Raw genomic sequence first — 21,497 nt, 5'->3', positions numbered from 1 at the left:
ACAGTGTCTACTTCCTGTCTGACTGCATCAGTGAGACGAGAGCATCCCTCCCCTCTGCTACCATCATTCTTCATTTTCATCAGCTCCTTCTCCAAACTGTAAACACTCCCTCACCTCCTGTATGAGGCTGTGATCTCTAACCACAGTGGCCTATGGGAGCAGCAGTCCTACTGATGTGTCCGTGACCCACTCATCTCCCAGGTGATTTCCGGCTGAGTGGAGGCAGTCTCGGAGGGTTTCCACGGGTGACCAAGCCCGACTACACCCAGGTCACTCACTTAGGGATGAATCTCTCACTACCACTCTAGTGGGAAAAGTCAGCTGACTCTTGGCCATTTATTCAGCACATTTGTCATCTATTTGCTGTGGACAGCGTGTCAGCTGCAATGCAGGCCAAAGACAAAAAGGTACTGCCAAGAAGGTGAACACACCTTACATAAACAGGGCTACCGGCTTTTCACTTTAGTTTGGAGTGAGATTCGGTAATGCTGAAATCGGTGCATTTTATGGGTAGGCCTTCTGTGACATTACCCACCGCAGGGGTTAGGGTCATCACCACACACTCCCCAGGAATTTTGTTTAAAAAACAAAGCAGCCAAATTCCCAATTTTAAAGCATGCAGAGATGAAAAGCCAAGTCAAGAGTCATGGTCAATGATGAACAAGTGTGGTTGATCAGCATACTTTCCATCTTCTAGATATTGTAGCCTAAATAGGGAGCGTAACCAGGATTTCTGGGAATCTTCCCCCAAGAAAATGTCTGTCATTTCAAAGTTTTCCTGCAGGCTTTCAGGCATTCTGTATTGCTTTCAAATATGTATTCCCCTGTAGATAAACTTTTCTCATGTAATATGATCTCTGCTGATTCAACACACATGTACAGTATGTATGATTTAGTCTTCCCTCCTATAACGTGTCTTTTGTTTGGGGAAGTAACCTCTTTAAATGGGCATTTGACACCTTTCATTTTTTAAATCTACTTGCCCTATACTCAACTGTGTGTTAGCTTATGTTATAGCTTTACTCATATGTTAGTATCCCCTTCAGGCTGTCTGTCAGACACAGAACCCCGTTTGGGACTGTACTGGATGAGACAAGGAGGTGAAAAACTGAAACTAAGTGAAAACACTTCTGATCAGGCATACATCTCACCACACAAATGTTAACTTCACCACCTCTGTTAAAGTGCAGCTCACAGTGGGAAGCATCCTGGAGCAGTGAGACAGTCCCAAAGACAGCAAATGTGTCTCTAAGCGAGGGGGTAGCAGAGACAGAAGCGACACAAAGCTATTCGGTCAGAGGAAAGAGACCACACTGCAGTCCAAGTCTAAATAACTGGAGACTAGAAATACACATGCAAAAATGACTCAAAGCAACCCATTTTATAATGACTTTAATCTTTAAAGCTCAGATTACTATTATTTGTCCTTTATACTCTGTTGTAATACAATTCCGACTTTCAGATTATGTTATTCTCTTGCTAATTTGTGGCTGAATTTTAATTTATTTTTGGATAAAAATGATTGCTAAACTCTGCCAGCGGGTCCACTTGATTACTAACATGTCATACACTGGTGTTACATCAGCTGGGCGGAGTTGATTCGCGCCGCGACGCGATTGATGTGTGGCGTGAGCGCATGTAAAGTCTCAAATGTCTGCCGGTCAATGGATGAGAGTTGGCAGCTCTGCATTAAGCACAAGCCAATGTCACAGCTGGGGTCAAATCTACGGAAGACAAGCTCTTGAATAAATAAAGGTTTGAATAAATATTTTTTGTTTCCCAAATGGACCGACTTTAGATTTTAGCCACTTGTTTCCATGAGCTAGCAAGGCGCAAGAAGCTGATCTTAGCAGTGGATGACATCCACATTGTGAATTTCTAGGGCAATAATAACGTTGTCCCTGGCAAGAGACTTTACATGTGTTTTTGTGTTTGGAGTGTCCAACTTGGAAATGTCAAGCAACAGTTCCCACCAGCTTGTCTTGATTCACCACATTAGGCATCCTTTGGTAGTAACTCAGTTCCTTTTACTTAATATTACTGAATGGAAAACTCATAATCAAGTCATGATCAGAGAGATGAAACTGATTTTTGCTGTGCACAAGCACGTCCCAAGGGGGATAAGATTTTGAATATCATGGATGGAACTGTCATTTGTCTTCTAGTCACTGCAGTTAAAATAAAAAATATATAAATAAAAAAAGGAAGTTAAAATATGTGATGTGTGATTTCTCAATGTCTCTGCTGACCTGTATTAAACTGAATATCAAATAAACCTAAAATTAAAAAGGGCTAAAGCTTGCTCTAACTAATTGCAAATACTAATTTCACAAGTAATGAAAACACCCCTTTTAATTAAAAAAAAAGTGCTTACATGTGTCTTTGCAATAGAAGAAAGGGCTTCCTTTTAATATCCTTTCAAAATCTCAGCCATGGCGTCCTGCAGCCAAGCATACATCCAACCTCACCCCCTGCTAATTCACCCTATCTATGTACTGCACCACTGCAATTACACCGCAGCCACTGGCCGAGGTTAGAGAGAGTTCAGTGCTCTCAAGCTCAGTCCCTGGCTCCCTAAAGGACATTGATTCCTCTGACCTAAGTGTGACTGCTCATCCTCCGACCAAGGTTCACCATGCATGCTTCGGTGCACAGCTAATTTCCCAAGGCTCGGTATACTAAGCTATTAGCACTGAGGCTAAACACTAGCTGCCACAAGCCGCTGCCTTGGTGAGATCTATAACCGGGCTGGTGGGAAACCATGAGAGCACTGACCCGCTGAAGGCTTCCAACGTCTAGCCATGCATGTAGTCGTCTCCTCCTAGGTCTGTGTTTCCCTGCTAATATGGCAATTTACCCACATTGATTCTGTTCATGAGCCAGCTGTACCCGCAAGCATGCGGTTGCTGCCACAGGTATCAGCAGGGCTGGACTGGTAATCTGGCATACTGGGCAAATGCCTGGTGGGCCGATGCAGCTTTGGGGCTGGTGTAACGTACATTATTTATTTATATAACTGTTTTTAAAAAACAGGCCAACGATCAGCCCATAAAGCATGGACAGCAGTTCATTGGGTAATTTTCTATACTGACATTGGGTCCAATCACATGTCTTACTGGCCCCCATCGCCCTCTGCTCTCTGTTTCTTGCGTTGCGGGCCATTAAAAAAAAAAAAAAACATTCTTCAGACGGAGGCAGCCAAATGCGCGAAAACAACCGATCTGGTTGCTGCGGGGGCTGCAGTAGCTTCAATATCAGCTGCAGTACCCTGCATAGGGCAGGCACAGGCACCTGAAGGAGTAAAAGAGCTGTGGTGCCCACTGCCAGGCAGAGGAGGAGGCGTGAGACAGTGAAACAGAGTGACAAAGTGACCATGATGGGCCGATGGACAGAGAGAGCAGGAGGAGAGTGGAGGTGAAGCGTTAAGCATGGAGTAGCTCAACCTGTAGGGAGGGAGCAGGGATGGAGGGTCATTTACACTGGGGACATAGCCACCACTTTTTGAAAGCATTTGTTAAAAATGTTCTGAAAAATAGCTTGCACCAAGAAATGTTGATTAACAAATAAAAATGCTTTGAAAATGGTTTATTTGCACAATCAGCCTGCAATGCAATGCAAATATAGAAGAAACTCCGCGTTGTGCAAAAAAAAGTAACTTAAAAGTGAAAAGTCTCAAATGTTTGCCGGTCAATGGATGAGAGTTGGTAGCTCTGCATTAAGCACAAGCCAATGTCACAGCTGGGGTCAAATCTAAGGAAGACAAGCTCTTGAATAAATAAAGGTTTGAATAAATATTTTTTGTTTCCCAAATGGACCGACTTTAGATTTTAGCCACTTGTTTCCATGAGCTAGCAAGGCGCAAGAAGCTGATCTTAGCAGTGGATGACATCCACATTGTGAGTTTCTAGGGCAATAATAACGTTGTCCCTGGCCAGAGACTGCAGTTTACATGTATTTTTGTGTTCGGAGTGTCCAACTTGGAAATTTCTGTTATTATTGCGATCAGTGGCAGCAACAGTTCCCACCAGCTTGTCTTGATTCACCACATTAGCAAAAAATAATAAGCTACTGATTACTGCATTATATTTTATTATATTTGTATATTCTGAATTGTCACCTGCCACCTGCATTTTGTGCTTCCCTTTATAAAAATAAAGACTTTTCCGCCATAAATTGATGCAGAAAATGTTTCCACAATGCAGGAAATTAAGTGTTTAATGCTAAAAAACTTCTGGGGAGGACCCTCAAATCCCCCCAATCAATATTACATCTATATCTAGATCTATTACAATATATTCTTGTCTTGCAGTCATGCACACCAATTTTGAAGCAAATCTTATGTCTCACTGTTTCTTCACACCCCTAATCTGACCCCCTAAATGGAGCGATGCTGTATTGGTTAGGGGTGTCTGACCGATTTTGGTGGGCCACCTCGGCCAAAAATGCCAGGGATGATTTTTTGTACCAGTCCATCCCTGGGTATCAGTGTTCTTAATACTAATGTTTACCCTGAGATGTATATTTTGCCAATTCTAAATGATCAAACCCAACAGACATGAAGCACTTAAGTTGCCTCAGGTTCTGATAAAATCACCGCAATATATCACACAAGTTACACTAACACACACTATGCTAATGAGATGATAATTAAACTCATTAATGCATGATTTAGCGTATTTTAAAGTACTTGTCTTCACAACACCCTTGGTAGCCGTATTAACTCTGAGTGTTGAAGCATTGAGTGGTGATAGCAAATTAAAAAAATAAAATAAAATACTATAATTATCTGGTTGATTTGATCAGATAATTTACTCTTTTGAGGGGTTTAAAGGGTAAGCATGAAGACATTTCTATTATGGGTTGTTAATGTGTTGTTCTTTAGATATCATGTTCATTGAATGTCCATCCAGACATGCACACAATTAGACACTACCGCTCTGATTCAGAACTACATCCAGGTATCAAACACCAGGTGGCCAAGAGACAGGAGATTATTTCAATCATTCAATATAATATAGCTTCCAGCCATTAGTGGTTGCATTGATTGCACTGCTGCTAGCACTCCAATGGGAAGAAGTCTTGGGCCATCATTTGTTTACTTACTTTTTATTGACTTCAATGGCCTGACCCTTTTCCCACCCTATAAATCACTAAGATGATTATCTACCATCCAATGAGTTAGTATTCTCTACATTGTTCTTGCAACACATTTTATTAGCAGCTACCTATCACTAGGAGTCATCGAAATCATTAAGGACACATGTGAGGGCTTTGAGCAGCGTGCTCGCTGGCCAACACTGACTGTGTTGGCTTAAGTCACATCAAACAATGACTAAAATGTGCTGTTACGTATAACTGCTATTTATCTAATCAAAATATCACAATAGAGGTATGCTGTGTGTATCAAATTATCTCTGAGTGGATACTGTGTGTAACTTAATCCTCTGTGGTATTCATCAAGCTTGTGAAGTTCTGCAGCTGTTGATCCCTAAGAAGTGTGACACAGTGGGGACGAACACTGCCTTCAAACATATAACCCATATCTAATCATCATGGAAACATTAACCCTGTCCCGTCCCCACCACCCCCAAGGCAGGGGACACAACTGCATGATAACCTAGACTGCTGTCTGGACTTCCAGTTATGACGCCAGTTGCCAGAGGCCAGAGTGAATCTCATATACTGCAGCCGGTATCAGTCGGTCCGTAGGGGCAGCTGGTGCTCAGTTAGAGCAGAGATAGTCGCAACAGTGAGCTCATTTTGTCGCCGCTCTCTGCAACATAGTGTGACTGAATAATCACACCAATAACACTCTCTGGCTCTATTTCAGCACAGGAGCTATGAGGAAGGAAATTAAAGAAACAACGAGCGACGAGGCGCTGCTCCGGATCTCACATCAATTTTTTTTTTCCCAACCCCCTGCGCCGGCAGGAGACGTTGTCCAAGGCAATAAGGCACAGCCTGCGGAGGGAATTGTTTTGGCAAAAATATTTGTTGTTTTCAATATTGCGCCTGTTTATGTTGCACAGAGCAGAGGAGAGGAGAAATTGTGGTAAACATGCAATCTCTTGTAGTGCCCTCAGTTCACCATAGATGCCATATTATCTTACCCAGGGGATATAAAGAGGAAAGAGTGTGATTAGCATGATTAGTCTGCCTGTGTGTGAGCATGACTTTTGCTCTGTGTGTGTGTGTGTGTGTGTGTGTTAGCATGTAGAGTATGTATAATTTTTGCTGTCCTACCTCTATGGCTGATACTACTGTCACTGCCTTTATTTAACTGTGGCATGTTGGCTTAGGGCCATTGGCTTATGGTCACGATTGGACCCACTTAAAGACAGCGGATCCCCTGAGACTCAATTGCCCACACAGGTTCACCTCGTTCTGCTTCTGGAAGGCTAACTTTCCCTTTGCTAATCCCCTGGATAGGTGCCTTGTCCTGGGGACAGCAGCCCAAAGAGCATACCCTGTCTCTGGAGATTTGAACAGGGGCCCTGAGGGTCTTTACAGGCCTAAGAGACACAACCTCCAATAATCAGTGAGCCTCGGGATGAGCCAGGAAAATGCAGAGGCGAGCCAATGGCAGCCAGTCATGCAGGCAACCGCTGAACATCAGCAGTTTCACAAAGACAGAGGAGAGAGTGGGAGGCAGGAGATTGGACTAACACCACTGGTCAAAATAAAATGGGCACACATACAGAGACACACGCACACACACGCATGGACACACACACACCCCTCTCTCTTCCGTTGCACAATCTTTCACTTACTTAAGGCTAAAATTTGGCATGGGGATATTGTAGTTTGCTGCAAGTGGTGTCTCTCACAGAGTGAAGCGTGTGCATGTGTGTTTGTTTGTGTGTGAGTGAAGGATCCCTTTCATGTCGCCTCTGCAACTAACTTAGAGCCCCCACCACCACCACTACCACTACCTCCATCACCCAGCCACCCACTCGCCACACTCCTCTCTTCCTCTTACAGTGGCTGCCTTGAAAGCCCCATCACTCTGATTGTTGACTGTTCTTTCTAATGTGATGACGGAGCAAGTACTGTAACCACACTTTATTTGTAAGAGCCCCTGTGAGGGTGGGTGGAAGTGATTCAAAGACAGACTGGAGTGACACATGTAAACAGGACTGGGGAAAAGTGGAATAACACAAGAAATAATAAGCGATAAAGCAACAGATAAATAAATCAATGATATGCATTGTGCTGCAACTAATTAGTGATTAACATGGTGATTATTAAAATCAAAAATTCATTTAATTAATCTTTTCATCTGTAAAATGTTTAAATTGTGAAAAATGAGCGTCACAGAGCCCAGAGCCCAAGATAACATCCTCAAAATGCCTATTTTGTCTGACCAACAGTACAAAACCCAAAGGTGTTCAATTTGCATATAATACATTTCATATAAATCTGGGAAAAGCAGCAAATCCTCAAATTTGAGAAACTGGAATATTAAATATGACATACATACTGAATAGGATTAATTTATTAATGAAATGGTTGTAAATCACTGTCAACAAATCAGTGAATTGACTAATTGACTACAGGTACAATAGATACAGCCAACCAACACAGACAGGACGCTTCTGGTGCTCCCTCCGTCTAAAACAATTAGTATTGTTTGTGGGTGGGAAGCCGATGAGGGATCAGGCTGCACTACCAACTTCTATTTGCCGGAGAGTGTGGGATTCAGGGGAATTACATGACCATCTGTCTGTGTTATGGCCTCACGGTTAAGGTCCTCAGATTAGACAGATTAAAAGTGGCTGGTGTGTATTGGGGCAGACACCTGACAGTCCAGCTGAGCCTCAGGAGTTTAGGTGTTGTTTTTGATTCAGCGATGTCCTTGGAGTACCACTCTGGACAAGTAGTTAGAAACTGCTTCTTCCAGCTGAGGAATATATCTGAAGTAAGAACACTGGTGTCAAAGGCTGAATCATGCTTTTATCTCAGCTCGTTTAGATTACTGTAATTTTAACTTGTTTGAAGAAGGAGCTTTACCGTCTCCAGGCTGTTCAGAACTCTGCTGCAAGTCTACAACTCACATTAACAAAACAGCGCACATCACACCTGTTTTAGCAGCACTTCACTGGTTACCAGTCCAGTCTAGAATTCAATTTAAAATCCTGGTCCTTACTTTTAAAGCCTTGCATGGACAAGTTCCTCCCTACATCTCTGACTTGATACAGCTTCATATTCCAAACCGTAGTCTTCATCATCAGGCTGTTAGTGGTTCCCAACACTTATTTTAAAGAGGTGGTACTATGGTTTATGGCTTTTTCCCTCTCCTTTATTGAGTTATATATCTTTTTTGTGCATGTACTAGGTTTGCTAAGTGAAAAAGCCCAAAGTCCAGCCCAAAGGGAGTTCCCATCTCCCACAGAAAACTCTGCTCTGAACTGCCTGAAAACAGCTCGTTTGTAGTCCAGTCTTTTCTTCCCTTTCTTGTGACGTCACAATGAAAATACGTGTCCGACACGCCCTCAAAAACACCGGTGGAAAAACAATGAGCTGCAGCACACACCTCTCATCTCCCTTCCAAACACTAGCATATACATAAAGTTGTTACTGTGATGTAGAGACAGAGCTCAGTTAAAACTTTATGGATGAAAGATACTTTTGTTACAGATTAATAACTCACCACTCTGAAACTCTTGCTCCAGTCCATGTTGCCAACCTGGTCGGCAACATGTAGCCTACAGCTGAATCGAAGCTGTTTACCGTCTTTTCGCTGACCCGCCCTTCTCTGCTTCTGATTGGCTAGTAGTCCTTGACTAGGAACTGCACATGTGCAACTCCCAACAAAGATCATTTACAGCCAAGATGTATCACTCCATAGCTAAAACTAAACGTTCAACACACAGGGTGAAAAGAGGAGCTGCACCGATGTCCATCCATCCATCCATCCATCCATCCATCGTCAACCGCTTATCCTGCGTACAGGGTCACGGGGGGCTGGAGCCTATCCCAGCTGACATCGGACGAAAGGCGGGGTACACCCTGGACAGGTCGCCAGGCTGCACCAATGTGCAGTATGAAAAAAAAATGGTGTTTTTTGAAAATTAAACCATGTAAACCTGTTCTGGTACAAACTCTAAATAGGATTTTGAACCTCACCATCATTTCAAGAAGTGGCACTTAGGGTGTGGAAAGCATGGCCTCCCTTTCTACTTTGTTTAAATTCTGTTGATTCGTGTAAAAAGCAATTGAAGAATATGTTATTCATACAGGCTTTTAGTTAGTTGAGTAGTTTAGTTTGAGTAATTTTATGGCTGTGGGTTTTTCCTTTGTATTTCTAAGTTTTTTTATGAATTGTATCTATTGTATTGTATCGCACCTTATTGAGAAGCACATTTGTAATCTGTGAAAGGTGCTATATAAATGAACTTTACTTAATTACTTACTTAGAGCCCCTCCCCAGGCCAACATGGACTGTAATTCATGTGGATCCAGCCAGTTCAGTACAGAAGAGTACAGAAAAATACTTAGTGTGGTAGAAATGACTGATATGTAAGAACTGTTGAATCACATATTGAGGGGGGGTTTAAATCCACTGGTCAGCCAGCCATGAAGATTAGAAGATGTCTCACTTTCTTATGATGAAACTGGTTTAGATTAACAAGCCTAAACACCTCTAACCTTTTACTGTTTTCCTACAGGGCTTGTGACTTCTTGACAGTTTAAACAGAGTCCTGTGGGGAGCTGTTTTTTGGTAACACATAAAATAATAATACAAATAAATACATTAAACTGATAAGATATCATCATCATAAGATATCAATTAAGATAACAGAAACTGACCAGAGAGTGTTCTTTTATCCATCATATAGTAAGATAGTAAATGTTTGTGATTTGGACACGGATGCAAATGGTGGCCTTTTCTATTAAAGTGAAAAACAAGTGGAACATGGGGGCGGTTTTAGATAACACATACAGAACAACATGAGGGAGGAAAGTGTTAGCACTTTACTGCATTCATTATCATGTCTAATTAGCATAACAAGTAGTTATGCAAACCTATTATGGGGAACCCACTGAAGAAAGGTTAGCTCTTTAACTACTGACGAGGAGTCAAAGACCAGTGCACACGCACACACACACACACACATATGCGAACACTCCATCTAGTCGACCTTAAAGCCTCATCTGCAGTGGTTCGCTCAGTCAACAATCAACACGAACTTTCATTGTCACCACTTCTTAACTAAACTAACTAATTCATGTAAGGCTCAACGTGCTTTCGCTTGGGTTTATGATGTCAGTTGGACTAGATGATTTTTAGACTTGCCTTCAATAACTGGCAAGGGATTATTAGCAACATTTTCCTGCTTTGCAAAAGCCACGGAATGTATCATGTAAGTATCATGTCACAGTTTGTAAGTTCAACAAACTTACAAAAAAATCTTGTTGTGTCACATCCAAGCAATGTGCTGTTTGTTTTTGTGTTTTGAGTGGTAAGAAAAAAAGGGGACTGGAACAGTAAATAGTATTGTGGCAGCAGTCCAGCTTGCTCGCTTGCTCTCTGGTGTTTTGGAGAGAAACTTTAAGATTTTGCTAAAATTGTCACTTCCTGTGTGTGGAGATCTCCCAGCAGTTACCTGATGTCGCGGAAATTATATTCCTGGTGAGGGGTTGAGCAAATAATTAAGTTACAACAAACCGTTGTATTTGAAGAATTTATTTAACAAAAGAGAATAAATAGAGAAGTACTACAACACAAATCAGCTGGACCAGAGGTTCTGTCTCCTAAGACAGTCGCTAACGTCTGGCCCCGAGCACACAGTCTAGGTTTTTATGTTTTGGGGAAAAGAGATCCTCTCTCAGCCTTGAATGAACATTCCAGGAGAGGAGAGGAACAACAAGAGAGGGAAAGCACCAAAAACAATCTCACAGCTCTGACCTAAACCTAGTAAATGTGGACAGACTAACATAAGAAGTATAGGAGAGGAAAGGTTATGGATAAAACACAATACATAATAATAATAATAATAGTAAAAGAACATACATAAAATATTAAATGTAAGAGGACACACATTTTCTGCCTTAAAACCTGACACTTCTGACACCAAATTACATTTCAGAAAATATCATCTCACTTGGAGAGTAGGACACTCTTTAGTGCAGTTCTAATTTACAATTTTGGCTGATAGTTGTACTTTTAGATAATAAACCCAGACTAACACATTTGGAAAACATCATTTCCAGAATTTGAAGTAGTCCTCGCAAGTATAGCATTATAAGAACACACACACACAATTACTATTTATTATTGTCATTTTGTCTCCCTTATAGTGGAATAACAGGGTCAAACTTACAGCCCAGCTGGGGTAAAACAATGCAAACATGCACTCCACTAACCTGTTTATTGTCACTAAAGCCACGGAGCATGAAATGCACCACACTCCCTCATGACACTACACGAGCAAAACCAGTCTTTATGGGGCTTTTTAGAAAGCCTCCATATTCTGAATGAAGGAGGGTGAAAAAAAAACAGAAGGAGCAGAGGGAAAAGCAATGCCATCCAAGTGTCAAGAAAATATTTTGATCGTTGCTGCAACAACAAAAGACAGGATATCAGCTGTTCATACGTCAGCTTGGTAGAAATGACAAAAAGGCTGCATATAAAGTCTTGCAAAGCGGAAAATTAAGCAAACAGAAACAGCCAGCAATTGCATAACTTGAATGGTCACTCCCCATGTTAAAATGTCCAACTTTATAACAGATATAGAAAAAGAAAAAATATGTTTACAAAGTGTTATGGTCTCTAATTTCCCTGTTCATATCCCTGTACAGGGGTATATTTTTATATAACTCACCCGTTAAATTATATTAAGGCTTTAAGTTATGCATTATTAAGGGCATAGCTACTTTGCATAACAGGTGGGTGTCGTCACAGGCCAGAGCCACCCACTTTGAGTTTCACAATCTTTAGATCAACATGGGCGGATGGAAAGGTTTTTTGAGAGGATTTTCCATCTGGCCTAAGGCAATAAAATTGAGTTTGCACAAGAAATTGCCAATACAAACAAATGCTATTCGATTACTGTAAATGCCACTAAGTGCCCTTATTTCTGGTATAAAAGCTGCTAGGGCTGACCCTGAATAGTCAAAGATTTGATGCTTCTATGGGCAGAGCCTGATTCTACGGTCATTCTCAAAGTCGAAGCTTCAGCAAAACAAGAATCACGCCATTTTGGCGATATGGGGGTGCTCAACGTCTGATTTTATATCAAACTACTAGTTTTCTCCCAATAAGTTAATATACAGCCTATTAAAATATACATTTCAACATTTTATGCTGAAAATAAACATGTAAAAAGAATAAAACTTTCATTAAATGTCTTTAAAGTGCCTGAATAAATCCAAATTTGTAACCCAAACCCTGGGTCATCAGTGCGCATGTGTAGGCATAGCGTGTATGTGTATAGTGGCATACGAGGACTTGCTGAGGACACCAAGCCCCAGCTTCACTGGTGTTGTGCCGAGTTGTCTGCACCTTGTGGGAACTTATCACCGCTGATTAACCACACAAAGAATATTTTATCGTTTTTTAAACAGCCGGCTACTTGAAATAGACCCGCGACGTGCATTCAGTTGTCGGCTGCACGGTATGCACGCTAAACTCTACACAAGAACGGTGAATGGCAGGCAAGAGAGAGAGAAAGAAAATGGTCAACAATAAGCCTCAGTTTAGCTGGAAATTTACAGTGTAAGTTGAATTAATAGAGGCTGTAGCTCTGCAGCCTCTCAAGATTAAAGCAGGGCTACCATGTGTTATCCCTCCCCTCCCCTCCAGCTCACAATCGCCCTGCACAAAAACACACGATTCGACTATAGGCAGTAGGGGACAGCCCTAAAAGCTACAAAACAGCAAGAAATGTCTTGGAGATTTTCTTTCTTGGAAGAAAGGGATCCCCTTTTAGAGGGGACACAATGCCTGATGGTATTCTCTACACGTTGATGTTGATGTAGAAAGAATGAGGTGAGACAACTGGATTAGCAAGGTAATCCAAACCCCAGTTTGCGTATTCGGCGCATTCCACACTGGAAAGTTTGAAGAAGTATATGAAGGCATACCAGGGCTGAAGCAGCTGGACTTCTTAAACAGGCACTCAAAGGCTAAACTCTCTTCAGAATTTGCTGTTGTAAAGCGCTATTTGGCCCTGCTGTGGCGAAACCCCTGCAGAGCAAGTGCTCTTGGTGCCACTGAGAGTGTGAACCTTTTGATGGAGCGAGTAAGGGCAATCTGCGTTGATAGCATAGTGACAGATGTTATCAACGAGGTGAAAGAGAGTGCTACCCAGAATGGTCTAAAAATGCGGGGAGAAGTTGAATCCAGTTTAGGCAGAACCCCTGCCCTGTATCGTCAGACCAGTGAGATTGAAGCATTGTCACAGGCTACATCAGGTTAGATGGAGAGCGGAGAAGAGAATTATAAAAAGCAGTGGATGTGATTCACTAAATACTCAACAGGAGATTCGACCAGGCAGTAGCTCCCAACATTTCTTGCTGAAGGATCGATTCTCACATAAAAGAATCAATATCTAAACTCAGTCATTTGAAGTGAGTGTGTATTTTATCATAAGTAACTTGCTGTCACCAGGATGGTCTAGTTATGCCCGGTTGATCTGAACTACTTCTGCTTTCGCCTGCCAAAGTCTTGTACACTGTGGCTTTGTGATGTAGCTGCCTTTACACTTCCCGTGAAGACTGAATACTGGCTACTGCTGACGTTAAAATGAGTCATCCTGAATTTTAGCTCTGAATATAGTAATTCTCGCTGTGTGATGTGTGCTCAAAGACAGTGAAATACTGTGGCAACACCATAAACCTCACTAAACATCTGAGATCAAGTCACAAGACTGAGTATGATGATGGTATGAAGGTGAGGTTCAATTAAACATAACGACAGTTTGATGTCTTGTCATTAAGCAGCTATAATTTGGAACTGGTAGGTTTACTGTTTATCTCTCTTATCAATATAGAATAGGGGAGGTCACACTAAACTAGACTTTAAACTAGAAATAAAATATGTAAAAGTATCTTTATTGGTATCATATTGGCAATACATGGGTGTTACTTGGCATCGGATCGTAAAAGAGGTAAGAGGTATTGCTCATCACTAAAGTCTGGTAACAAGAAGCAAAAACACTTATGAGACTCTGAGGTTGGCCGCAGGACAAGTAGGAAGGGCTGGAGCACCACGCCATGTGTATGTATATATATGAATGAATCACATAATGGCAACCATTTATTCTACTATGTCCCCAGAGTGGTAGGTTGTTTATGTTGCAGGTTCGTAAGTTAAAAATATTACACTTAGACATCAATAAAACTGTGGAAGCGACAGGAGAGTAGAAGAAGAGAATGGGAGCACCCTAAAGCACATCACCACACCTCTGGCCTTCACATAAGTAGGCCAGAGGTGTCATGATGTCTCGCCTCCAGAAACAGAATGTGTCTGGGGTTCAGACACTAACCTTGTCTCCTGCTGGCAGATCAAAAACCCAAGTTGACTACAAAAGCACTATCGTCCTATTTGCACATGCTCTACATGTATTTTTAAATCCGATCCAGTTGAAAGAAGAGGCCTATTACACTCAATAGGGATTTTCTACCACCTACTGTTAACCATAGCCATGTTTCTTTACAGTTGGCTGTAAAAAAGAAAGACGTTGCAGGCAGGAAAATACCAGAGCAGTTTCTGTGCATCCAGCTTTTCTCTCTTTGTGCAAAATGAAATTGCATACTGTAATTCTAAAAGTAAATAAATGTTTTGGGTGGAATCCTTGTTCAAGCTTCTTAGGCCTGTCCAAGAAATATCTTCTATCTTCTAAGTATGGAGAAGAGTACAGACGCTTCTTTGAAAACACACACACACACAGCACGACCATTGCTTGGAATATTATTTACTTTCTGTACATCAAAACTGGGCTGGAGAATAAGAGATGAAACTGAATTAAACATCATTTTAGAAGGAAACTAACGGCAAGTATTTTTGCAAAACAGGATGCAGAGGTTTCTTAAGATTTTATGCAAGCATTTTTTTGACTCTGTGTGAGCATGTGAGTGTCAGACATACTGTACCTGTAAGCACACTGGCTGTTCTCCAACTTTGTAAATTCCATTTCATGACACAATGGCAGCATCGCCCACCCACATCTACCTCCTCTGGATCCGTCTTGCTATTTCTTGTTGTGCCTCAAACCAGCTGCAATAAAACTCAAAAACCCACTTGGCTCCTTTCCCTTACCCCCCATCTGTGCCTTTAAGAAATGCTCACTAGTACTTAACAGACAATTACAACACATTATACAAGAGCATGGGTAAGAAACTACCAGAACCTGTCTCATAAAATAAGTGAGGCTGTAATCTAACACATATGTTCACATTTTAAGCCACCCCTTAAACACGTAAAAGAACTGTTGGCGAGTGACCCAGTCAAACTAAGGACTGACTTCAGATTCATATCCTTTCAAAAACGCCATAAAAAATCTAAACCTCTGCTTGCTCAAGTGCGTGACCAGGTGAAAGGCCAAATCACTGTTCCGTGATTTACTCGTAGCTGTGAGTAGTCCTGTTTGATCCATTAATGTGTATAAGACTAATAAGTCAATTGATATGCCAGTCACACATGAATATATTTTTATTAACACTTACACCAAGTGAATGCATGGGCAAGGTTATTTCAATGGACAAATGAAGAGATATCCACTCATACATGAATTGCATGCAGTAATACATTCACCAGCCGGTTCAATTACCCCCCAGGAGTCACTGATCACGTTGGCGGTATCAGATCACAGTGTGTTATCTCAATTTTAACTTTTTATATTCATATTTGTAAGTTTACATTCGCACCCTGTAATATGCTTGATTGAGCAAACATGTTTTCATGTGGTAGGCAAAAATAAAGGCAAAATCAAAAGTATTTAAACAGAAGGCTAAAATAGCACAAGACTCCTAAGGATTAATATTACCAGATAATTGATTACTTTTACATATAAGGACTCATGTGGTTTATGGCTTCCTGTTAAAAGATGTAAAGGAACATTTTGTCATGGAGGAAATTTGTTTGATTTACATAGAATGTGTTTTATGAGGGTAAAGTGTGAAGGAGAGTCCAAGCACGCTAACTTCATGGACACAAATTATTTCAACCATTATGGACAGGATGCAGCCTGTGAACGCACACACAGCAGCATTGTTTTGAATGGCAAATGATAGAATTGCGTGACTGAATATGGGCGGAGAAGCATAAAATCTTTCATCCTGGCTGTCATCTGAGGCTGGTAAAGGTTCTGTAATGTAAAACAGCTGATAATGTAAGAAATGTAAATCTACTTAAACTGATGATGTAAACATCCAGGTAGGCTTTATATACCTGAAATTGTACTAATGAAGTACCAAAATGATGTACATAATGCAGGTGAACCGAAAAGTGCCGAAAAGTGAGAGCCAAAAATTGTGTTGTGCATGGTTAAACAGAAAATCTGAAGAAAGAAAGAAAGTTGCCGCCCAATTCAACATATTTTAAAATCCAAAATCTCATTAACTATTGGAACTTTCTTATGAACTGAAAAGGCTTTTACTCCTCTCTTTTAATACATGAACTGTGCCTATTTAACAATAGCACGAATTGACTTTAATGGCAAAGATTGTCGTCTTAGAATATGATTATAAATATGAATAAGCACTTGTGTAAAATCCACTGCCCCTTATTTCAATTTATTTTAGTTATGGTGAAGATTAAAATACATCTCAAAGTTTCTAACGTTATGATGACAATTAATGAGGAGTATTATTAGGTTACCAGAAAAATTGGCTCAAATGTTGGTGGTTTTACAGTAGTATGGTTCAATTTAACAGAGATGTCATTTTTAATAACGATGATCAGTTTCTCTGTTTATATTAGCTTTACAGTCAGGGTGCTACAATTTAAGCTAGTATAGCCATTTTATACAATGACAATTAGAAAGTTAAAAAAAAACATTTTTTAAGTCATTATACCCCACAATGCATACATACATACATATATAGACAGAATAGTAGAATAAGTTTATTTTCTACTTGTTTCTGTTCTGTTTGTCTGTCTGTTTCACTTACTGAAAATTGAATAATATTAATTGTCAGGGGCTGGACTGCATTCTTGTCTTTTCAAGACATCAAAACTACCATTTCTTTTTGGAGAGTTTTGACAAGCTGCTTTCAGACTGATGTTCACATCATCTACATTTCACAAGTTATCAAAGGAAATAATTTAAAATATACCACTGAGCTGTGAAAGCCCTTGTATGTTTATTACCATTAGTTATATAATTCTATTGTAGTGTGGATTTTCCTTAGGTGATTATAGGCTTTCAATATGTAAAACCTTTGTTAGCTACTCTAATGCTTGGAGATGAAACCACACATTACAAAGCCCTGTCTCATAGAAATTGTAAAATCTTGCAAATCCAGGACCATAATATGACACATTTCCATTGTTAAGATATGATGCAATGTGCATGCAATGTCATATGTCACCTCATTTGACGTTTTTCTCAAAACACCTTGTTGGGAGTTAATAGTGAATGCATCCCTTTCTCAAAATAAGTATAGTATGGAATGGTGAAAGAAACAACTTTTCAAACACATTGTCATCGCTGTCAGATGGCAGGTGGGCTCAACATGAATTCCATGTTGACTGTCAAGTCTAGCAGAAAAACCCCAGCAGAGGTAGGTAAAGGATGGAAACAGCACTTTTAGTATATTTTTGCAGGTCAGTTTATATTTCACAAAACCCGCGTCACCGAAATCACATCTATAGATTATTTTCTCTCATGGAAGAATAGCATTTAAGCCAGTACAGATTGGTCTAAAATAACAATGATTAGCTCCATATTATGATGACTATAACACATCTTGAAAGCAAATGTATTTGACTCAAAAGTGGAAAGGCATACACAATATATCATACTATAAAGGTTATTAAAATAGTACACATCAAGACAAATGCAGTACCAGTAAATACTAACAAGTTGTGTAGTTACATAAATATAATCAGATACATGTACTGTATGTACTGTTTGGGAAAACTATATGATCAATGCCCCCCTGCAGAATAAACGCAGTGTGTGTAGAAATGGATCATAAATATAAGAAAATATACTATGTCTTTCATCTTAGTTCATCACATCACTGTATAGCTGCTAGCAATTCAGGATGAAATACGTGTGAAGTCTAGCAAATGATAGCCTGTTCTAGGAAGTACAGGTCACATCAGCACCTCACACTAACATACATTTACATCATAACTTGTTTCTGAAAGTTGTTAGAATTTTTAATTAACGTGTGCATGACCTTGCTGAGAATGATGAAGACTTACGCTTGTTTATTTAGCCTGGCTGGGGAGATACAGTGCCAGCATACAACTTGTGAACACATGAAATGCCAACATCAAATCTCTCTCTGGGATGTGCATCCTTCTTACACCTACAGAGATTCACTAAGTGTCCAAATAAGGTTATTGTTTACCCCTCTATGTATGTGAGAAGAGTATATTTAATATTTGTATTTTATTTAAATCAAGACACTATGCTTACCTGCGTTAAACTAAAGTCACATTGTGTGTCACATGCAACACTTTCTACACAGTCAATTTCTCTGTAATATAACAAAATAAACATAATCTAACTTTGGGTTACCTAACAAATGGATAGCAGTGCATCCTTTTCAAGACAGCTGCGTCGGTCAGTCGCCCAGGAATAGACCCTAATGGTCCATCTATAATGGATTCAAAGCATCCAAATAGACAATTGTATGATTATTAAGTGTTTTAGGAAGAGTTAAACTAATGTGGATGCGGAATCATATGTTTCACTGAATTATGGCGTTGATACGTCTGAAGAGTTGTTGAATAGTTGGTTTAAATAGTTGGTGAATGAGTCTGTAGGCTCGAAGGTAGTGTAATTCAGTCTAGGATAGCTTACAAGAAACCAGCTACATGGCTGTTAGTAAAATGTTTACTTCAACCTAAGATGTCACTGACTTTCTGTTGGTGTGGCAACGCAAGCAGTCATCACATACACTCAACATCTCTTTCTTGGACTTCTTCCTGCCCAGCACCCATGTTGGAAACATATATATGCATCCATGCATCTCTTTTCTAACTCAACATGGGCCACCTTCAGTACATCAGTTGCAGTCATGTTGTACACCCCCACACTCTGCTTCTATCATGACTGGGTTTATATCCTGTACAATGGCAAAACCTCACAAAGTAGAAGTTAGTTCATCATTCTACACGTTGATCCAGCCTAGTTCTATTGTAGATAGTGGAGTCATTTGAAGGAAAAAGACAGTAATTTCCCTCAGAGAAAGTCACACGCAGCATTGAGCCTTCCCTTATTTAATGGTTCAATAGCGATACCTACTCCCTCCCGTTTGAGAGCATTGTTTCCCTATGGTTATTGCGCCATCAGTTACCCTTGCGGATGCCTGGCTGACATAAATGCATACTTCCCATGCCAGCTGAGCAAATTAAACTGAATTGAAGGTGGAGAAAGAGAATGGGAGATTATGTGAGAGATGGCCAGGAGAGAGAAAGAAAAAAAAGAGGAGGAGAGACAGACTGGGCGAGAGATTGAAGGAATGACTTGCAATCAGGAGTAAGAGAGTCTCAGTCTTCTTTACAACCACACACACACATACAAGTTTGTCTCACTACCTTTGTAAGGCCCATTTCACCTTTATCTGCTAAGCATAAGCCTTATTTTCACTGTGTATGCATAAAGTTGGAAAGCCAGTGTGAATCTGATATATCTATAATATGTCAGCGTGTTACCCCAATACTCATATTGAAGCATGAAGATGGTGAATAAAATTGTATTTTAAGTGATAGGACTGATTTTCCAAACTATGACGAATAAATTCATTTCAACCACATTGGATCGGCTTTGAGAATGATTATCAACCCAAAATGTTGAATATATCTTTTCTTGAGTTTAGGGATGATTACATTTATAAGTTTCTCCATTGCATTACCTCCAGAAGTAGAAGTAAAGTAATTAGCAACAACAATAGCCTACAATAAAGAGTCTAAACCCACTTATGTATTCCAATGCAAAACGCCAGTCAAACCTCTCTTAAAGGAATACTCTTAGGGACACTTTGGGGAAATTTGCTTATTTGCTGCCTAACTGAGAGTTAGAGAAGATCAATATCAATTCCATTTGTGCGTTCAATACTGAGGTGGCTGCATGAGGTATTTAGCCTAGCTTAGTACCAGGTTTGTGGCAGGGGGAAACAAATATCCTCCGTCAATAGCCTTTTACAGATGTCCATATCACATTCCCGGTAACACTCATGGCAAGTCATCAAATTTGCCAAAATGTTGGAGCAATTCCATTAACTAGACTTGATCTGAACCAAAACCCGTTCTAAACTTAACCCCCTAAGGTAACTTAAATTGGGAGGTAGAGTGAAGACTAAATGTGATGTCATTACTGCAAAGATGTAATGCTAAAACGGCTTCTGACAAGGATTTAACAAGAAATGTACATGCGCAAAAACATGCAAACATCAGGACATATACACAGGCTGCCTTACAGGAGAGGCAATGGGGAGCTCTGCTCTGATTTTCTCAGCCTTTATAGCACAGTGTAAAAGCAGCATTGTTCACCATCGGTAGGCAAGAATAAAAGCAAGGGGAAATAATTGCTTACCCTCACACCGTGTGTGCAGTGTGTCTCCTATCAGCAGCCAGGCGTGATGACAGCGATAGCGGCGCTTCTTGCACGAGACTCTGACCCCCACCTCCTCAGACACAAAGACAGCGCACAGCTGTCCATGTTCACTGCTGCGACAGCGATCACTGGAGGGCCCCCCAGGAAAAGAGCTCCTCCTGATGTAGATCTGTGCACAAGCTGTGAAAAGGGGCACACTCAGGGACTGGAGATACACTCATTAAGACACCGCACACACAGATGCATGCAGACGGTACAGGTCTCAATCATGTCTGTGATCTTTGCAGCAATCCATCCCACGTTTCATTCTCTCTTTCCTGTAAACAAACATGAAAATACTGACATGCATTTCCCACACAATTCATTCAGATACACATATCCAGTGGCGTCTCTCTGCTGTGTCTCTTTGTTCCGCTCTTGTGTAGGAGCTGCTATCTGCAAATATGCTGATGTTGTCACTCTTGCATTACACACACCATATCCAGAGCACTCCGTGGGGTGAATATGTTTGGAGCCATCATGCCTGATCATCTAATCATGACTAGGCCTTTAGGGAGAAGAGCATGCCCGCTTTTTCCCACACCATACATGCTGAGAACACCGTTCTCCCACAATGCCCTTCAACACTACAGATTCCTATCTCAGATGCCGTTTAGATGGCTACAAAGACAGACTGAAAGTGCTGCTATGCCAATTTTTGAAGGAGATAATTGATGTGTTTTGAGTTTCTCCATCACTGCTATTCTTTCTTCTGCTACTTCA

The 21,497-nt window shown here is 40.6% G+C and overlaps 1 long non-coding RNA gene across 1 annotated transcript in view; it reads right to left on the bottom strand.

The window, feature by feature from the left end:
• LOC123980824 overlaps nucleotides 1-21,497 on the bottom strand; it is a 55,776-nt gene that overhangs the window by 26,899 nt on the left and 7,380 nt on the right. The window contains exon 3 of the long non-coding RNA XR_006827559.1: nucleotides 20,715-20,915. This is a non-coding gene — a long non-coding RNA (uncharacterized LOC123980824). The remainder of the gene's footprint in view (nucleotides 1-20,714; nucleotides 20,916-21,497) is intronic.

Source organism: Micropterus dolomieu, linkage group LG12, assembly GCF_021292245.1.
Source record: "Micropterus dolomieu isolate WLL.071019.BEF.003 ecotype Adirondacks linkage group LG12, ASM2129224v1, whole genome shotgun sequence".
NCBI classification, from domain to species: domain Eukaryota; kingdom Metazoa; phylum Chordata; class Actinopteri; order Centrarchiformes; family Centrarchidae; genus Micropterus; species Micropterus dolomieu.
Note: the sequence above shows the minus strand (reverse complement) of the source record. Positions and strands in the feature narration are given on the sequence as shown.